A 21,163-nucleotide genomic window follows, 5' to 3' on the forward strand; every position below is an offset into this window, starting at 1 on the left:
ATTTTGTCTACTGAAAACAGTTGAGCTCCACTGCTGGGAATTTAAATTCCCTTCAATAGTCTTCTCTGACTTTTCATTACATTTCTATAGTTGGAACAACTTCTAAACAGTATATTCTGTGCTCTAGTGCTGTGGATCCTTCTCTCTACTGAGTTCAGTATTGTTCCATTAGACCACAAAAGGAAAAAATATTTTAATTGCAATCCAAAATAGAGTTTCCAAAATGTAATTGTAATCCAAATGTTTTGTCATGGGCATAATAAAGTAAAGCTGTTTTATGTTGACATAGACTTTGAAATATCATAGCTAATGGTTAATTCAATTTCTATAGACTTTACTATTATATATGCCTATGGTATAACACATAGTCAGTACATGTAGGAATGCAGTAGCTATGCTATCTATACATGCAACATTCCATTTTTTACTTAGGGCTCATTTACACAGGCGTATTGTCACCGCATATTTCCCGAGCGTAACACGCAGTGAATGGAGGCAATAAAGTCTGCGGACTTTCATTCTTCCATTTACACTTGCATTGGAACTGCGACGGGACACTGCGTATGAAACTCAGGAGAAATACATCGCAGCATGCTCTATTCATACATAGTATTGAAACGCTGATCTTTCACAATGCCTGCGAATGGACAGCGTTCAATACACAGCCCTGCTCTGCAGAGAGCAGGAAATTTGCTCCCCTTACGTGATCTCTGCCGGCAGAGGGAATGGGCTGCGATGAGTACAACGCTGCGAGACTCAGTGTTGTACTCATACACCTGTTTGAATGAGCCCTTAGATTAAGTGCTTTATGTGTTAAGGCTTATTCACACAGGCGTACGCGAATTTCAGTTACGTAATTACGCTGCGTATTTACACAATGAAAAATAATTTATGCGAGCGTATTTTGCCCACTCCTGTGGGTTTTTGTGTGTACTAATATACTACGAACTTGAACACTCCAAAAAACACGCAGAAGGCCCCATGTATTTGCTGTGCAAATATGCAGTGAATATGCAGGGTTTCTGTGTAATTGCGTATGTAATGCGCTGCACAAATGCGCTTGTGTGAATGAGCCCTAAATGGTAGTTTTCCTGCCAACAGCCTCAGTGGCCTACAAGGGTGTACAGGTTAACCATTGATATATCAGAATAATAATGCAAAAGAAAGTACACAATAAAATTAAAGGGAAACTTACCTGCCAAAACCCCTCCAATTTCAAAGCTCCACCAGTCAATGCACAGCATTAGCATACTGGGGATGGCCAAGCTCATGAATGGCCCCCATTCCTGAAGACAGTCTTTGGACCATCCTAAAAGAGTTAACTTTTCATGATATTGTTTTCCCTATGTGGAAGCATGTAAGTGTAGGCAAATACCGCTGGAGGAGGAGACTGGAGGCGGATCTCCTAAATCACTTTTTTTTCACTCTGATTTAATTTTATACTATTAAAACATGTTGTATTGCACATATGTTTCATGCAAGGTTTTCATGGTGATTTTACATTTTTATCTGTAGTTTGTAAGTTGTTCTTTTCTGATCTTGACACACATTTAGGGATGTGGATTTAATGGCAAAGAACAGCACTGGGCAGGGGTTTCAGCGCTGCTGAAAACGAGGCACAACTTGGTGCACAACCACATTTGCAAGCGTTAGCTGTACTAGCAAAAAAAAAGCAATACTCACCTAGCTGGCGCCGTCGGGGTCCTCACCGCTGTGCTTTGGAGCTCTGTGCAGGCTGCTGGCCATTTGTCAAGCCTACAGAGGATCTTTTGCAGGTGACGAGGATTGAAATCCCTGCCTCCCAGCAAGAGATTGTTTTGATTGGTTCAGGAGCGTTGGCTCCGCCAATCAGAGCCAGCGCTCGATGCAACAATCACAGTCATTCAATGAATGGCTGTGATTGGTGCATCCAGTGCTGGCTGGGATTGGCTGAGCCTGCTGACACTCAATGGGCTCAGCCAATCAGAGCAATCTCTTGCTGGAGGTGGGGTCTTCAAACCCTGTCACTAGCAGAAGATCCTCTGTCAGCGATGACAAGAGTCGGGAGCTCCAGGGAACAGCGTCAGGGACCGGAACAGCACCAGGTAAGTATTAATTTATTTTTTCAGCATCCCTGGCTAAAAAAACCAAAAGAAAAACGCAGCCAAAATGTTGTCAAAAATATATGACAACGCTGCTGAAACTGCAGTAAACACAGTGTTGCTACGTTTGTGCAAACGCCTGTCTGAGGGAGGCCTAAGGACTGCAAAATAATCTGCCATGTTTGCAATTGTACGCTTACCTCCCCATGTTTGGACATGCAGTTTTTTCACAATTATGTATACAAACAAAGAAACGGCCATTGCCCACTAGGATATTGTATTTGCCCAAGCAGAACCCCTTGAGGAAACACATCAAAGAGGAAATTAACTTCTTATAGCTTGACAAATAGAAATAACTAACAGTCTGGCGACCTAAAAATGCACCATGCATACCTGCACACAACAGGTGGAATTGCTAAAGAATGTACGAGGTATTAGTTCGTGGATTGGCCAAGTCACTTAAGCCCGCAAGCCCACATCAAGGGTTCTCATTGTCTCATGGGTCCCTACTCTAACGAGACAACTAAACCCAGGAAGCCTGTCTGCATGCTGGAACCAAATGACCTAACTCGCCCAGAGATGGTAAATGATCCAAGCAGCACAGGACACAGTTCACACCAACACAGCATGGAACGCATACACAATGGAACAGGACTGTTCACACCACATGTCTGGCAACCAGCTCAGACGCATAGAACACATCACAGCTCACACCCACAGAGCAACAATCATGAATGCAAACGCAAGGGGGAATGAGGAACACCAACTACCTCCAGTCAGAGGGCTGATATTTATAGGCAACAGACTGGTGATGATTCGCTGGCTGCCACACCTGAGGAAATGTGCTCCTGGAAACCCATAGCACTACAGGTCCCAGAAGCACAACCTAAGAGTGTCTAGCTTAACCCCTTAAGGACCAGGGTGTGTTAACCCTAAAGGGCCAAACAAGTTTTGGGGATTTTACCCATGTGGTGGTTTTACTGCCCTATTTTTTTTTCTTCCGCTACCAAATTTATTTTTGCTGCATTTTTTTCAGTGACATATAGAGCTGCTTTTTATATCCTTTTTCATTGACTTTTTTTTCTGTTTTTTAGTTATGGATAAAAAGATTAAAAAATGATTTTTCAAAATTTATAGTTGTTTATTTTTACAATTTGTATATTTATGCTAAAATAAAGTACGGGAATGGATTTCGCATTTTATTTCTGATTTTTTGATATATAATTTGTATAGTTTTGGATTACAGGACCCATATGGTGACGGCTTTTGTTGGCAGCAGGTCATTTTTCTTTTTTATGTATATATTTTTATTTTGCACTGTAATCTTTTTTTCCTTATTTCTGTAACATTTTTTGAACATCTATGTCCCCTATGACATCATGTAAGACCTCTGGAAGTCATTTTTTTTTATTTTACATTTTTCCACTGTAGTTGGGGCATCCATATGAGTCCCAGTTAAAGGAGAAAACACCTCCCTGTAGTGACAATAGTCAATAACAGAGCAGATCAGGGCCGCATAGTGGAAGAAACATTTCTGCTTTCTCTCTTTAGTACATAGTGCTCATTGAGCACTATGGTGCCTGGAAAGAAGAAAGTAGAAGTGGTTAAGAAAATGCTTCTCCCTTCCCCTTTGGGTCCTCGGCCGAGGACCCAACTTGCTTCTGATTGATTGCAGGAGCAGACGTTTAAGGGTGAATGCACATGGGCGAAAATTCCGCAGCGGTATTTCCCACAGAACTGCTGGCACATAGCAAAGCGGAGGAGGAGATGCTGCAGGAGGTGAGCCGCAGGTCACTGCTGGGGAACGAGTCGCATCCCGCTGCGAGAATTCTCGCAGCGAGATCCAACCCGGCCATCTGCTTGAGCCCTTAATCCCACGCTGTACTTCTGCTATTGGCCGGGATTAAAGTCCAGGACCAAGCACTGTATATTTATGGCGCTTGGTCCTTAACCCCTTAGTGACGAAGCCTGTTTGCGCCTTAGTGACGGAGCCAAATTTTGGAAATCTGACATGCGTCGTTCAACGTGGCATAACTCCGTAAAGGCTTTACATATCCCAGTGATTCTGACATTGTTTTTTCGCCACATGTTGTACTTCATTTAGATTGTAAAAAGAGACCGATATAATTTGTGTATATTTATTAAAAGTACCAATATTGGAAAAATTTTGAAAAAATTGTCATTTTTTCACATTTTCAACCGTAATATCTCAAATATGTCCAAACATACTGTACAAATTTTTGATAAGATATGTATTTCCATCTGTTTACTTTATTCTGAATGCACACTTGAAAAACTTTTGTGTTTTTTTTTAACCATTTAGAGGACGTACAAATTTAAAGGGGTGGTCTCGCGAAACCAAGTGGGGTTATACACTTCCGTATGGCCATATTAATGCACTTTGTAATATACATTGTGCATTAAATATGAGCCATACAGAAGTTATTCCACTTACCTGCTCCGTTGCTAGCGTCCTCGTCTCCATGGTTCCGTCTAAATTCGCCGGCAGCTTGCTTTTTTAGACGCGCTTGCGCAGTCCGGTCTTCTCCTTTCAGCACGAGCCGCTTCAGTGTGCTCCCCGCTACAGCTCTTCTGCGCATGCGCAGACGAGCTGTCACTGCTCGGGAGCGCGCTGAAGCGGCCATTCTGCACCATCCTCTGTTAGAGGAAGGTGCAGAAACTGGAGCTGCCCAGCGGAGAAGACCAGCCCAGCAGCCCCGAGAAGCCTCCCAGGTAAGTGATGGGTCGGGGGGGGCTGCCGCTGCGCCGGGCTGCGCCGGGGGGGGGGGCTGCCGCTGCGCCGGGGGCTGCCGCTGCGCCGGGGGAGCTAGCGCTAGGCCGGGGGGGCTGTCGCTAGGCCGGGGGGGCTGTCGCTAGGCCGGGGGAGCTAGCGCTAGGCCGGGGGGGGCTGCCGCTGCGCCGGGGGCTGCCGCTGCGCCGGGGGAGCTAGCGCTAGGCCGGGGGGGCTGTCGCTAGGCCGGGGGGGCTGTCGCTAGGCCGGGGGAGCTAGCGCTAGGCCGGGGGGGGCTGTCGCTGCGCCGGGGGAGCTAGCGCTAGGCCGGGGGGGCTGTCGCTACGATGGGGGGGGCTGTCGCTAGGCCGGGGGGGCTGTCGCTGCGCCGGGGGAGCTAGCGCTGGGGAGCCGGGGGCTAGCGCCGGTTACCTGCTGTCTGGTCGGCGGCTGCGGGGCGTCTGGTCGGCGGCTGCGATGCGTCCGGTTGCCATGGAGACACAGCTGGCGGCGTCTCGGGAGCGCGCACGTCGGGCTGCAGCGAGCGACTGGGAAAGAGCCGGCGGCCATCTTGAGGAAACTTTTATAACTTGCTGAATCGCTGGAACGGTAAGTACGAACCAGCTAGAAATGTCATTTACAGGGGGGCTTAGTAATGTGTGTTTAATGGGGGGGACTGGGCAAAAAAAAAAATTAACTGCTTCCTCGAGACATCTCCTTTAACATTACTTTTCAGCATTTTGAGGAGCACTTTGTTTTCCTGCACCAAGCCAAGTTTGCAGAGGCTCATAAGTGTCAGAATAATAGATACACCCACAAATGACCCCATTTTAAAAACTACACCCCTTAGTGTATTCACTGAGGGGTGTCATGAGTATTTTGACCCCACCAGTTCTTTTCAGGAATTAGTTCAATTTAGGGGACAAAAAATAACATTTCATATTTTTGCAAATATGTCATTTTAAAGACATATTTTTTTCCTATAGAGCCCATGAAAATGAGGATTTACACCCCAAAATGGATACCCCCGTTTCTCCCGTGTTCAGAAACATACCCATTGTGGCCCTAATCTTATGTCTGGATGCATAACGGGAGCCAAAATGAAAGGAGTAGTCGGTGTCTTTCAGAACATAAATTTTGCTTGAAGGCGTTTTAGGCCCATAGCACTTTTGTAGAGCTCTTGAGTGGCCAAAACCAAAGAGAACCCCCACAAGTGACCCCATTTTGAAAACTAGACCCCTTAACGAATTTATCTAGGGGTGTACTAACCATTTTGACCCCACAGTTTTTGAATGAATTCAAGCCAAGCAAAAGGAAAAAATTGTGATTTTCATTTTTTTGTCAATTCTGTCATTTTAAAAACAGCTTTTTTTGTACAGCACACGCATGAATGAAGCCTTTCATCCCAAAATGGATACCCCTGTTTCTCCCGTGTTCAGAGACATACCCATTGTGGCCCTAATCTTCTGTCTGGATGCACAATGGGGCCCAAAACGAAAGGAGTAGTCGGTGGCTTTAAGAACATAGATTTTCCTTGAAGGAGTTTTAGGCCCATAGCACTTTTGTAGAGCTCTTGAGCGGCCAAAATCAAAGAGAACCCCCACAAGTGACCCCATTTTGAAAACTAGACCCCTTAATGAATTTATCTAGGGGTGTACTGCCCATTTTGAGCCCACAGTTTTTGAATGAATTGAAGCAAAGCAAAAGGAAAAAATTGTGATTTCCGTTTTTTTGGCAATTCTGTCGTTTTAAAAACTGCTTTTTTGGTACAGCACACACATGAATGAAGACTTGCACCCCAAAATGGATACCCCTGTTTGTCCCGTGTTCAGAGACATACCCATTGTGGCCCTAATCTTTTGTCTGGATGCACAACGGGGCCCAAAATGAAAGGAGTAGTCGGTGGCTTTCAGAACAGAAATTTAGCATGAAGGTGATTTAGACCCCATTGCACACTTGTAGAGCCCTTGAGCAGCCAAAACAACAGAGAACCCCTACAAATGATCCCATTTTGAAAACCAGACCCCCTAACGAATTTAGCTAGGGGTGTACTGTGTATTTTTACCCTACAATTTTTGAATAAATCTAAGCAAAGCAGTAGGAAAAAAATTACAATTTTCATTTTTTTGGCAGTTGTATCAATTTAAAAACTGTTTTTTTTGTACAGCACACATAGGGATGAAGACTTTCACCCCAAAATGGATACCCCTGTTTGTCCCGTGTTCAGAACCATACCCCTTGTGGCCCTAATCTACTTAAAAGGACACATGGCTAGGCCTATAATGGAAGGAGCACCCGTTGGATTTTAGGGTACAACGGAATAAATTCCAGGCCCCATTGCCCACTTATAGAGTCATTGAGCGTCCAAAACTATAAAGACCCCCACAAATGACCCCATTTTAAAAACTAGACCCCTTAACGAATTCATCTAGGGGTGTACTGCGTATTTTGACCACACAGTATTTGAATAAATTTCAGCAAAGCAGAAGAAAAAAATTACAATTTTCATTTTTTTGGCAATTTTGTCAATTTAAAAACTTTTTTTTTTGTACAGTTTACATAGGAATGAAGACGTTCACACCCAAATGGATACCCCCGTTTGTCCCGTGTTCAAAAACATACCCATTGTGGCCCTAATCTACTTACAGGAAACATGGCAAGGCCTGTAATGGAGGGAACACCAGTTGGATTGCAGGGCATAACTGAATAAATTCCAGGCCCCATTGCTCATTTGTACGGAATAAAAATTGACTCCCTAAATTCCCCCCCCCCCCCCCCCCAGACCCTTTTCGGCGTTCCCCAAATCTTAGATAAAAGTAATAATCTGAACTGTGTGGTATTTCCAAAGACGGGTAATTATGGAGGCTGGTTGGGATGGGCACATGGGGCAATAAAACCGGTATCCCCCCTCCTCTCATGCTTTTTGGGAGTCATTTTTTGACCTCAGTGGCGGGTATGGGGTGTAAAAAGTGGCGCTCTGTGAGTCTCCATAAGCTTGATGAGGTGCGGCGGTCTCACACAGAAGGCGCTCAACAAGCTGCTCCTGGAACTGCAGGAAGGCGAGCGTTCCTGGGGCTTCTTGTAAATTGCGTATTACAGGTAGCGGTCTGAATAACGCCGGGCTCACACAGCCGTAGGTGGATCCCGGCTGTGAGCCCGGCTGTGACCCTGCGTACGGCCGCGTAATGTACTGCGCATAACTGCGTACTTACACGGGCGGTCATGCGCAGTACACTTTTTTTTTTTGTTGTTTGTATTTCCCGCACCGTCGCTTAGCGATGATGCGGGTACCCGCAGCCCGTATACAACGTAGTTCCGTATGGGCTGCGGGTATATCCGCGACCATGGAGCACAATGGGCTCTATGTTGCGGATATCCGCGGTAAAATAGAACCTGCTGCGTTCTCTTTTCTGCGAGTGGATTACGCAATTCCAACCCGCTAATGTGAGCGGAATTGTGTAATCCAATGTGATTGATCTGCGTATTACCGCTAATCAAACGCATGCGGAATCCGTAATTCCTATCCGGTCATGTGAGACTGGCCAAAAGTAGATCGCTACCATTTTTTCACGTGACCGGGGACCGCTCAACGAGGCCACCCGTCACTGCTCCAGGCTCTCTGTGACCGTTGGTCGCCGAGAGCAAGGAGATATTAAGTTTCCTGTGCTCCCCGACTCCTGCGCATGTGTGCGGTGTTTTGCCAGCGGTCGCATGCGCAGAATACGGGAAAGTTCACGGAAGAAGATTGCGTCGGGGTGCAAATATGGAGGCCTCCGGTAAAAAATTTTATCTCCTCTCACCGATCGCATCAGTGAGGGGAGATGAAGCTTCACCTTTTTTTAACTTTTACGTGATCGCCATTATTCTTTGGATAACGGCGAACACGTGATCAGGAACCGCTCACCGCGGCCCTCCGTGAAATCTCCAGGCTCTCGGCTAAGCTTTGTAGCCAGGAGCAGGGAGATTTTAAAAAACCACAGCTTTTGCGCATGCGCCTGCCATATTGGCGACGGGCGAGTGCGCAGAAGCTGGGGTGAGGTCCGCGGATAAATCCGCAGGCCTTAGGTACGTCATTTCATCCTCCCTCACGGATATTATCCGTGGGGGGAGATGAAACGCGAGCTTTTTTTTAACTTTTTAAAACTTTTTTTTTACTTTTTGCACTTTTTTTTTTTTACCTTTACCCCTTTTTTTATTTTATTTTTTTTACTTTTTGCACTTTTTTTACTTTACATGATCACTGTCATCCATTGGATGACAGTGATCATGTCCCTGGTGACATCCCTCTGCTCTTGGCTACACATGGCAGCCAGGAGCAGAGCAATTTTGAATTTCCCGGGGCTCGAGCCCCTCTGTGCACGCGCCCGATGTCAATCATCGGGCGCGCATGCGCAGACGGGGATTTTGGGTCCCGGGACATCGGGACATCGCAGAGGACCGGGGGTGAGTATCTTCACCTCCCCTCATGGATCCGATCCATGAGGGGAGGTGAAACTTTACTTTTGTTTTACTTTTTAAACTTTTTCGCGATCACCGCTATCGCAATGGATAGCGGTGATCGCGGGCCCGGGGACCGCTCACAGTGGTCCCCGGTAACACCTCCTGGTTCCCGGCTACCTTCAGGAGCCGGGAGCCAGGAGATTTTAAATTTGCCGGGGACACCCGGGCTTCTGCGCGTGCGCGTGACGTCATCGGCTGGCGCGCATGCGCAGAAGACCGCCGGCGGGTCCGGGAGGACCCGATCTCCGGGGGACACCGGGAACAAGCCGCGTGAGTATTTTCAGCTGCCGTGATGGATCCGATCCGATCCATCATAGCAGCTGAATTACTACTTTTTTACACTGTTTTGTTTACTTTTTTGCGATCGGCGCTATTCATTTTATAGCGCCGATCGCAATGCCGGGGGGGACTGCCCGCATCCTGGGATGACAGCTCCATGCTGTCGGCTACCTGCGGGCACCGACAGCATGGTGCTGTCACGTCCTCAGGCCAGTGGGCATCAATCCAAAGAGGATGCATAAAACTACGTCCTCTAGGATTAAGGCCCACTTTCTGAGGACGTAGTTTCCCGATGGGGCCGTCGTTAAGGGGTTAAAGGGTTAAAACACAAAATATAATTTTTTTTTTTCCTTACAGTGTCTGCATTAGCATGGATAAACATCTGATTGGTCATTGTACAGAGCACTACACTTTAGGTTTAGACAGGAAAGGCTCAATCATTCAGCTTAGTCATGTGTATTAAAACAAGGGATTAAAATAAGGGAGATGCAACAATACCTCCACAGTGCCACCTATTGGAAGGCAGCAACCCCTAAAGTCAATGTTAGACTCTTTATACAAACCTTGTAAAAATGACCAGGAATTAAAAGCAAAGTCGGAGCCCACACACTTATAGCTGTTTCAGGGGTTTTGTCCTTCATCAGTGTGCAGTAGGATTCTTGCTTTGCTAGTGAGAGGCCTATGATGTGGGTCAGAAACGCTATCTTTTCTCCTTAGGGAGAGCACCTAGACATTGAGTGAGGAGACTTATAAGGTTATTTATGCTCCTCTGGGTAATATGCACATAAGTGAGGTGAAACAATACCTCCACAGTGCCATCTATTGAAAAGCAGCAATACCTAAAGTCAATGTTAGACTCTTTATACAAGCCTTGTAGCAATAACCGGGAATTCGAAAGCAAAGTCAGAGCCCATGCACATACAGCTGTTTCAGGGTTTTTACCCTTGATCAGTGTGCAGTATGATTCTGACTGCATATTTCCCAGAGGAGCGTAAATGGCCTTTTCAGTCTCCTCATTCACCGTCTAGGTGCTCTCCCTAAAGAGAAAAGATAGCGTTTCTGACCCAAAATAAATGATTGTCATGTGCAAGTTCTGCCTGACTGTGAGAAGGACAGAACTTGCACATGAAAGCAATCCATTTATTTCAATGGGTTAATTCTCATGAGCGATCAAAAAATTGCAGCATTTCTTATTTTTGGATGAATCAAGAATGGCCCATTGTTTTCTATGGGAACATGATAAAAATCTCATGCCATGGGATTTCAATGTGAGAGCAATACATTTTCAGCATTTCCACTATTGGAAGCACATGAAATTTGTTTCACACGTGTGAAAAAATGCACATGGAAAACGCATGTGCAGCGATGTGGTGTGTTTTCAATGCTAAAAAGCACCACAATTGCGATAAATAGCAGCAAAATAAGATTTTTCTCAGACCCACATTCATTCGTCTATATGAATACAGTCTCAGGGCTTATTCCGACGTGCGTATATCGGCCGGGTTTAACGCCCGGCCAATATACGCTGTCCCTCTCTGCAGGGGGAGGAGGCGGGCCGGGAGCAGTGCATTTTAAAACCTGGCCGATATACGCACCTCGGAATAAGCCCTCAGAAAGGGAAAGTGACAACAAAGCACCAAGACCTACCATGCTTATTAGGCTGTGCCATAGGCCCCAGACTGCCATGGCAATCCATCAGTACTTTGCAAAGTATCCCTCTTTCTAATGGCTTAGATGTCGTGATAAGCATTGACCAAGGTATCTAAGTAGTTAAATGTCCTAGTCATAGCTGTTCTAGGCAGGTGCCAACTATTTAAGCAAGATGGTATCCGCCATGTAGAGAGCAAGCTTATCTCTCTTGCCTTCTCCAGAAAACCCCTAGTAAGTGATAAATGTAAGTCATTGATCGTGAAGGGGTTAGGAATTCTGTTTACTTTGTAACATGGAAGCATTCTTGTTTTCTTCTTACTTATCAAGTGGATTATTATGGTAATACTGGAATAAAGTCATCTTTGAAAAGTACTGGATCAACCTTTTGTCTTCTGTATATTTATGCAAACTCAGCAGCTCGTCAATCATCATTGCTTCCACCACTCCCCTCACAGTGATTAAGGACCCAGCTGGTGTTCAAAACATGTAAATATTTTGGTCTGTCAGTGGATACACTGGACTGATAAACTTTTAGTTCAGTGTATTCTTGGATTTTTTTCAAATATTTTTTGTGCCATTTTAAGTAATAGGAGAGCAAACCTACATGCATAGTACATGATAGTCTGATGACAGATCCACCTTACAGTATAGCTTCTGCTTACATGATTATTTTAGATTCTGGCCATTACATGAATTGGGATTTATTTCTTAATCTCTAGATTTACTACTACATTTGATAATAATGGGTAAATCCATAGTGTCAAAGGTGTTTGTCCTAGACACTAAAGGGTTACTCTCATTTTCTTTTAAATAATCTATCAGTGGTCAAAAGGATATTGCGTGGTGTGTCAGCTGAAAATTCTTTTGCCCTAAGCAGTGATACTTGATCGTATCCTTTGTCTAAAGATATTTGTAGTACTCTCATAGCTTCTTTTGCATATTCCTCAATTTTGGAATGAGTATGTTTAATTCTGCTAAATTGTCTTTTGGCGGCATTGAACAGACATATGTGGAGGTGACAGCTAGTCAGGAAGATATAGCTATAGTATAAGCATCAACCGGTCTATATATCTGGCTCTTTTAAGTATTCACAGTAACATCCAGAAAATTCACAGTGGTTGCACTGCTCGTGGGGATACGTTTTAAGTGATACAGGTTTGAAACAATCCTCTGTAAAAATTGGTTTAACCTCTTCTTAATGTTCCAGGACATAGAGTTACATCCTGGGCATGCAGGGTTTGTAGGGAGGAGGATCAGGCCAACCTGCTTAAGGATGAAAAGGAAGGAAATCAGGATTGAAGAGGGGAGGTATCCTATGTCGTGGGGTCAGTGTCCAAAGAAGGAGTACAGGGCTATGTGGTTGTGTTAATAAATAGTAACTTATACAGTGTTTGGGGGACCACTATTTTAACAAGGGAGGGTGTAGTTTATCCATGGGGTCCAAATTTTCTGAAAACCTTCGTGTCTATCTTTGACTATTGATGTTAATTTTTCATTAATTAAATACCAATCCATTCTGCGTTTTACTACCGAGAGATCCAGGGAAGCCTTCTTCTACAATGGGGCGATGATTTGTTTTGTAGCTAGGTAAAAAAAGGTTTGAGGTTCCTAGAGGCTGAGGGGATATTCTCAATACGCTTATTCAGTAAAGCCTCCCAGGGATTCTTACGTATATTGCAGTTGCAAACTCAAAAATGAATGTCCAAGGACTGCAGAAATGTATCATTAAAAATTTGTTTATTGAGAATTACAAATATAATGAACGCTTTTAAAATACAGAACACAAAGGAAATGCAGCATTGATACAAGGGAAATCCTTTACCTCAAGTCACATATATAAGAAGTTCCCAAAGAAGATCATGCTTATATAAACCTACAATAGGCGCAACCAAGCTCAATGTCATGCATATAGTGAAGTTTTACCACGTAACCGAGGATCTGGAAAATCGCTGCACCCCGATTGGCTGAACTGCTTAGCCAATCACAATCAGAGCTACCAGCAGGTGGGGATTTTAAATCCCCGGCTGCTGATAGCTCAGTACTACAGAGTCGGGGACAGTGGCAGAAGTGGCCGCTGAGCCCCGGCAGCCGTGAACAGCCTTTCAGGGAAGGGCTTCATAAGCCCTTCCCTTAAAAGCCAATTAAAAGTAGTGTAAAAAAAAAAATTACTTACCTGTGGGCCGTTGCTGTGTCCCCCACGGGGATGAAGAACACATCTGCATGTGGCAGATGTTTCCTTCATCCCCGATAGTTAAAAGAATTCCCTGCTGCTACATCTGTCACATCTGTGGCAGATGCAGCAGAGGAATTCTTTAATTCTCTACCGCAGCTGTCACACATGCGGCTGTGCCCCCACAGCTGAAGGGAGGTGAGTATCTATTTTTTTATTTTTTAAACTACTTTAACTTGATTTTCAGGGAAGGGCTTATATTTAAAGTCCTTCCCTGAAATCAATTGCCGGCAGTAGAATCCTCTACCACAGCTGACATGTGTGACAGCTGCAGTAGAGAATTGAAGAATTCTTCTGCTGCATCTGCCAGATGTAGCAGCAGGGAATTCTTTTAACTAGTGGGAATGAAGGAAACATCTGCCGCATGCGGCAGATGTGTTCTTCATCCCCGCGGGGGACACAGCAGCGGCGAACAGGTAAGTAATTTTTTTTTTTTACACTAAAATTTTTCTTTTTGGGGGAAGAGCTTATATGTAAAGCTCTTCCCTGAAAAACAATTCAGGTGTGCCAGGAGACCATTGTCTTTAATGGAGCCACCGGCAGCAGCAGCGGTTCCATTGAAGAGAATGCCTGCATTCGCTATGGTGCACGCATGTCTTATCTTTGCAGGCACACACCTGCAAAGTACGGACATGTGAACACACCATAGGGAATGCATTGTTGCAAATAGAAGCGTGTTTTTGTGTGTGCGTATGTAGGCACAAAAACACGCTTGTGTGAACGCACCCTTAGGCCTTAGTCAGACGGGCATTTTTTGCCGCGATTTGCGCATGCGCATGCGTCCGGCAATTTTATAAAACCATTGCTTTGCAATGGTATCGGACACATGAGCGCTTTTTATGCGCTTGTCCGATAAATTATAGAACAGAAATCGCAGGTCGCACCTATCTGCGATCTGCGATTCCTGTTCTCTTCTCTATATGCGCTCAATGGGGCCGGCGGCAGCAGCGCCGACCCCATTGAGAACATATAGAAGACAAATCATTCTTCTCTGCCACAGCTGTAACAGCTGTGGCAGAGAAGAACGATGTTTGCCCATTGAATTCAATGGAGCCGGCAATACAGCCGCTCCATTGAAAGCAATGGGCTGCCGGCGTGCGCGGGGTGAATTGTCAGGAAGGGCTTAAATATATAAGCCCTTCCCTGCAATTCATCCTAAAATGTGTTAAAATAAAAAAAAATTGTATACTCACCTTTCCGCTGCAGCCGGAGTCCAGCCGCGGCCGCTGTCAGTTCTCCTGAACTGCTTCTCGGCACTATTCAGCCGGCGGGGCTTTAAAATCCCCGCCTGCTGAATGATCTGCCTCTGATTGGTCACAGCCCTGACCAATCAGAGGCAGGTTTCACTCACACACCCATTCATGAATTCATGAATGGGTGAGTGACTGCTGCCTCTCAGCGCTGAGCCAATCAGGGGCAGGTCTGACTCACATCCATTCATGAATTCATGAATGGGTGTGAGTGAGACATGCCTCTGATTGGCTCAGCGCTGAGCCAATCAGGGGGCAGGTCTGACTCACACCCCCTTCACACCCACTGCAGGACGGCCGCGCGGAGCTCCGGCTGCCGGGAGAAGGTGAGTATATATATATTTTTTATTTTTACACATTTTAGGATGAATTGCAGGGAAGGGCTTATATATTTAAGCCCTTCCCGACAATTCATCCCGGGCTCGCCCGCAGCGCATTGCTTTAAATGGAGCCGGCTCTATTGCCGTCTCCATTGAATGCAATGCGCTGGACAGCTCCAGCCCGTTTCTAATGAAACGCGGCTAGAGCAGATTTTTGGGCGATTTGCGGGCGACTTGCGCGCACCGGTCACGCGATTTGCGGATGCGCATCCGTCATGCGATCCGCAAATCGCGGGAAAAAACGCCCGTGTGACTAAGGCCTTACTGTGTATATTAATGAGTAGACTCTGATCCAAAGTCTCTTAACTCTGGGGCAGGACCACCAGATGTGGAGTATGTCACCTGCGAATGAACCGTGATAGCAGTTTGGGAAGTTGCCTAATAAAACTTTAAATTATGTTTCCAGCATTAGTATGTTAGAGGCGCTTCTACTGGTGGATTTCCAGATCCAGGACCAGTCTTCATCTGATAGGGCGCTACCTATATCTTTTTCCCAGCGTAATACATATGGTAATTGTGCATGATATGATGACTGGACGAGTCCAGAGTATATCTGTGAGATAAGGCCCTTGGCCTATGGGTACCTGAGGCAATAGGATTCAAAAGGTGTTAATGTTAAAGGGGATTTTGTATTTTTAAGGTAAGAGGATATAAAGTGTAGTTAACGGAATATTTCAGAGGACGGCAGATTATCTTCTCTCTGCAGAGTGGGAAACGAGGTAACGTTCCCCAGCAAAAGTATGTGATATATTTCAGTGAGACCATTGTTCCAGATCTTAAGGGAGTGTTTTGTAATAGGGTTAGTGATAGTGGGTCTATGTATTGGTGGGGTCCATAGAATTGAATAGATATTTGTTTTTTTAGACATAGAATAAAGTTAGCACATTATTTTTGCTGCAATGTGTATGTTGTAGAAACAAGCCCGCCCCCCAAACATAGCAGAATTATTTTTTCTTTTCCATTTTACTGGAACGGATGGGAACGGTCGATGATGTCCGCTTTACTGAACGTAGCAAATCCAATTAAAAGTCTTACAGTAGATTAAGTGTAATAGTGGTGGAGGTACACGGGGCATTCACACAAAGTCCACAGTCCCAGTTATCTGTGTCTTGTCTCTTTCTACTGGCATGAATTCTCTCAACACCAGCTAACTCACACCTACTCCATGAATACTCACATAGGAGCTCCTCTTCCTCTCAATACCTGATGTTTATCCTGCAGTCGCTTGGAATGATTAGCATAGGCCACACATCCAATGATCTGTCGGCCTCTTCCATCTTCACTACACACAGACCAATGGTGTCTATGTGCAGGCAGACCAGGACACTTCCTGGCTGACTTCAACCACTACTCCTTCTCTATACCTCCCCTAAACTAAACTAAACTCACAACACGCTTTCACCTAGTAATCACATATATCAAGCTTGATCAACTAACAAATGATACACACAAATTGACACAATTTCCAGACATACCCAGACAGTTAACCCTTGTAGTGCTGCAGACATGCAATACACATAATGCTAATCTATGCTACAAGCAAAACAAGGACATTATATGGGCACAGAACAAACAGATCATTCAAGCACATTTTGGAAACTTCCATTAACTTCAGGCCACTACATGATAATATTAGCTGTCAGATACCTAATCCCTGAGAGGATAAGCAACCGGGTCATTTCTCCAGAGTCTTAAGAATTTTGGTATGTGATACAATACTGCCAAGCAGGGATGGTGACAACAAATGCATTTGTGTTCCTGTTTGTCTGGGAGTTTGTTTTTTACCCTATTGAATTAAGCAATTAAGTACCCTAATAAACCTGTAAGTTATATTGCTGAAATGCTGTGTATTTTTATGCCATAAACGTGATATCTAGCCTTTGATAAATGTCACCCATCGTACTGAATACACGTTGTTCTCTTGTCTGTGTTGTCATGCACATAATTTCACATCTAAAGGAGTAATTTGTCATTGATAAGTATAGCATAAAGAAGAATAACTTACTCCACTCCCATCTTCAGACCATACATTAAGATTGCATTGACCACTGCATTAATGACATTTACTAATATACCAGTAAAAACCTGAGGCCATATTATATTCTAAGGCCTCAGTCAGACGGGCGATTTTTTGCGCGATTTGTGCATGTGTGAGGGTTATGAACATGAAAACTTATATATGTATACATTTCATCCATCTGTGATATACGTTTCCGGAGGCTTTTAGGCCTGAATTGTATACATTAAATGCTTGTACATTTAGGTTAGTACTTAATTACATTAAGTAGAGGTGTAATCTTAAATGTCCATCATGTCTCCAAGATCTTGTTTATCTCGTTACACTGATCAAAAGGTTGTGTGGAATGCTTTGTTTTTAACTGCTGTCTAGGTAGGGCATGTGATTAAAATGTAGATTGTGATGATAATGAGGGTACCAGAAACGATGTCTACATACAAACAAATAAAGCATTGTTTATAAAGAAGACACAATTATTTACCAGTAAAACAGCTTCAACCTCTGTAACACTAGCCTTTGATTCGGACGACACTTGGATACGCCTACTTATTTTTGTATAAGAATAAGGCAATGTACACAATAAACTCAGATTGCTCTAAGACACGATCGTGATGCCTGTGTCTATTGCTTTTTCACGGTGGCCGCCATAACCACCTCTGATTTGGAGCCCCACAGCATATTAACGTAACATGGATTTAGCCCTAACATTAATTGGCGCCCGAACGCGGGGCTTGATGGAACAAGAGGACCACCTACACCTCGAACCCCCCCGGACCCAGATGGGATAAGGAGCCACTCGGAACCACGGATTGACAAAAACTGCGCAGTAAGGTAAGGTTTTATCTTGCCACAATCTATCCGTGCTTCCTGGCTGCTCCTTTCCTGTCCGAGGGGTAAGAAGTGCATGCCTCTTATAAATCTTCAAGCTTTTAAGAATCCATATGGTGGGCTGAATATGCTGTGCGGGTGTTTAACTGTTATTGTCTTTATTTGTTACTTTGCATGGTCAGTGTACAGAATATGAAACCCTCTTGCCGATCTCTGGAAGGCATGGTATAAATTGTACCAGGGAAGCCTAAAATTTTCAGGGGATAAAATCCCTGATGGGAGCCTCTTATAGGTATAAGAGAAGAAGTTGAGACGGGGGGAAATAAGCAGGGTTGGGAAGTACCGACACTTTTAGACAAGTGAGGAAGTACTGACACTTAAAAAGTAGTAACTGACATGCAAATGTTTTTGTCTTTATGTGTGTGTATAAATGGAAGGACCTGTATGAGAGTTAGACTGTGTTATATGGTGTATACTGTCCGGTAACCAGAAACGAAATGAAGCAAAAATGACCAAATGCTGAGCCAGACCACAGGGGGTGGAGCTAGGTGATGTAAGGAGATGGGAGGGAAGAACAATAGGAACAGGTCTTGCTCCACCCTCCACACAGTCCAGCCTAGGTGAGAAGTGTGTCTCCATTTTAAGTGGATGTTGGTGTATATATATGTATATTGTGGTAATGTATAGAGTGAAGGTCACTCTTAGACTCCATGTTAAGTCTCTCACTTGAACAAATGGAGTGACCAAAGGAGGGGCATCTAATTTTATTCCTGAGACTAGTTGTGTGAGATAATAGCCCAGGATTACCACAGTGTATATATGTATATACAGATTCGTGGAATATGTGGAATTCAAAAATATTGAGTTGTGTTAATTTGAATATTATTGAATTAAGATATTAATATGAGATAATTGTGTACTTTAAACACCTGATAAGTACTTTAGTCAAATTAATAACAAAAGTTCTATTTAAAGTGTAATTCATTTTCAATTAACAACAGTATTTTATTTGAAGAGTGTACAAAGAAAATAATAATAAAAACAATAAGCCTCTTGGTGTACATAAACCGCCAGCCATGGGCAATACTGCTGGTAAAGAGGATAAGGTGTAAAAGACTGCACAGAAAATAGTGAAACAAACAATTGTTTTATGTGTATAAATAAAAAAATAAATAAATAATAATAATAATAAGCCTCTTGGTGTACATAAGCCGCCAGATATTAGTCATACTGCTGGTAAAGAGGATAAGGTGTGGAAGACTGCACAGAAAATAGTGCAAATGAATATTGGTCCCCATCCCACTTATTAAGGTCCCAATCAACTCCTGCTTTAGCCACTACAGTATGAACCTTTTACTCTCTTTAAAGCGTAATTTGAACTAAGTCTTGCTCCTTGCAGCAATATATATAAAAGGCGCTGTCAACAGGATTACGCAGAGAGTAATACACTAGTTTGTTTTAAAGGAAAATTTTGATAAACTGATAGTTGAAGAATTTCTTGTGATAATCTGGCATAGTGTGAAAATGTCGCCTTTTAAGAAAATCCGCAATAGTACGAAAATGTTGGTAGCTAAGAACAAAAAAGTGTCCGATGAATTGTTAATTATGCCAGGGTGGAATAAAGCCCCCTATAATATATTGGCCGCTGAGTGGTCGCAGTGTGGTGAATATCAGTATGTGGGTAGAAATGGGCATAAGTTGTATTATGTTTGTCATTGGATAACCTATACTGGATAAAACACGTAAAAACCGCGGTAAATAAGAGTTTTTCTTATATATGTGATTTATCCGCTGTGGGGAAGTCTGATGTACAGTAAATACAATCCCAATTTCTACTTCACATATTATCAGTCCGTATAGGAATGAATAAAACCCCCTTAGTGAGTGTGAATTTGCAGTTTAGAAGATGTTTACAGGCAGTGGAACCTGTTATACAGCTTTTGCTATCTGTCTGGAGAAGTTTCTCTGTAGACTAGAGGGCCTACTTGTCTTTGCAAAGAAATGTGAATTGAGAATTGGTTATATTTGGCTGCACAGGAAAAAGGCCCGTATGTTGTATTATATGAAGTATATATATATATACTGTTCAATAGCAAAGCACAGGTATATAATGTTCTCCCATTGTCGGGTCAGTTCCCTCTTTCACCTCCACCCCCTTCATCTCAATTCTAACCGTCTCCTCCCCCACCCTATGCCAAGTCATCCACTCCAAGGTCAAACATTGGACTGGAGGGATGGACCTGCTGGCATTGTGGACAACAGAACCCGGATTGGAGAGAGAGCTGCCCTGCTTGCGGAGCTCCTCGGTGCAAACCGGTTATGCCTATGCTCACTAGATCCTAGGCTAGTGAGTGGAAGCATGAGAAGGAGGACAAGGAGGAGATGCAGGAGTATATGTAAAACAGGGAAGGCAGTGGGAACTATAATCTAAAATTATGTGAAAGACTATTGTGGCACAGATTGGGATAAAATTAAACATAGAGAATTGAGAAGTGGTAAAATATTTTTAATTTGTCTGAAACATTGGGGAAAAAGAAAAAAAAATTTGAGAGAATCCTCCTTGTCTCTTTCTAATATCACACAAAGAGAAGGAAGAAAGTGTAAAACAATTCTATGCCCCCCTTCAACAACGTTTGTCAGATCTGGGATATAGGGGCATAGAAGAGATGGGTAAACATGTACTTAGTATGGCCTTTGTAGAAGGTCTATTGAAATCCCTAAGGTCATAGATAATAAGCCAGAGTGGAGACAGTCTGAATCTCCGGCCTTTTTTTTTCAGACAAAAGGGCATTTATGTAAAGCTAAAAAAAATAAATAAATAAAAATGCTTGGACAAGTTCTGGCCCCAAGGGTGCGCAGAATTCCCCAAACATGTACAACCAGGCATTCCAGTCTGTCCTGCAGGCTTGGACTCCGCCTGAGGGGACTGTGCTGTTGCAATATGTTAATGACCTTCCGCTTTGTGCTGAGAATCTGAAACATGTCAATCTGCATCCATTTCTCTTCTAAAAAAAAAATTTTTTTTTTTTAGCAGAAAATGGCTGCAAGGCTTACAAAGGAAAAATTACAGCTTTGTAAACAAAAGGTTGTTGTCTAGCTCAAGAAGGCAGACATCTCACAGAACGACGCAGGGCTGCAGTTCAAGCCATTTCTGTATCTTCTTCTGCTGCCAAAGCTTCGCACCTTTTTGGGACTTGTCTTATACTGCCGTCCCTGG

The 21,163-nt window shown here is 43.8% G+C and overlaps 1 pseudogene; it reads right to left on the reverse strand.

Annotated features, from left to right (window-relative positions):
* LOC136591926 (multidrug and toxin extrusion protein 2-like) overlaps positions 1-21,163 on the reverse strand; it is a 72,891-nt pseudogene that overhangs the window by 19,463 nt on the left and 32,265 nt on the right.

Source organism: Eleutherodactylus coqui, chromosome 1, assembly GCF_035609145.1.
Source record: "Eleutherodactylus coqui strain aEleCoq1 chromosome 1, aEleCoq1.hap1, whole genome shotgun sequence".
NCBI lineage: Eukaryota > Metazoa > Chordata > Amphibia > Anura > Eleutherodactylidae > Eleutherodactylus > Eleutherodactylus coqui.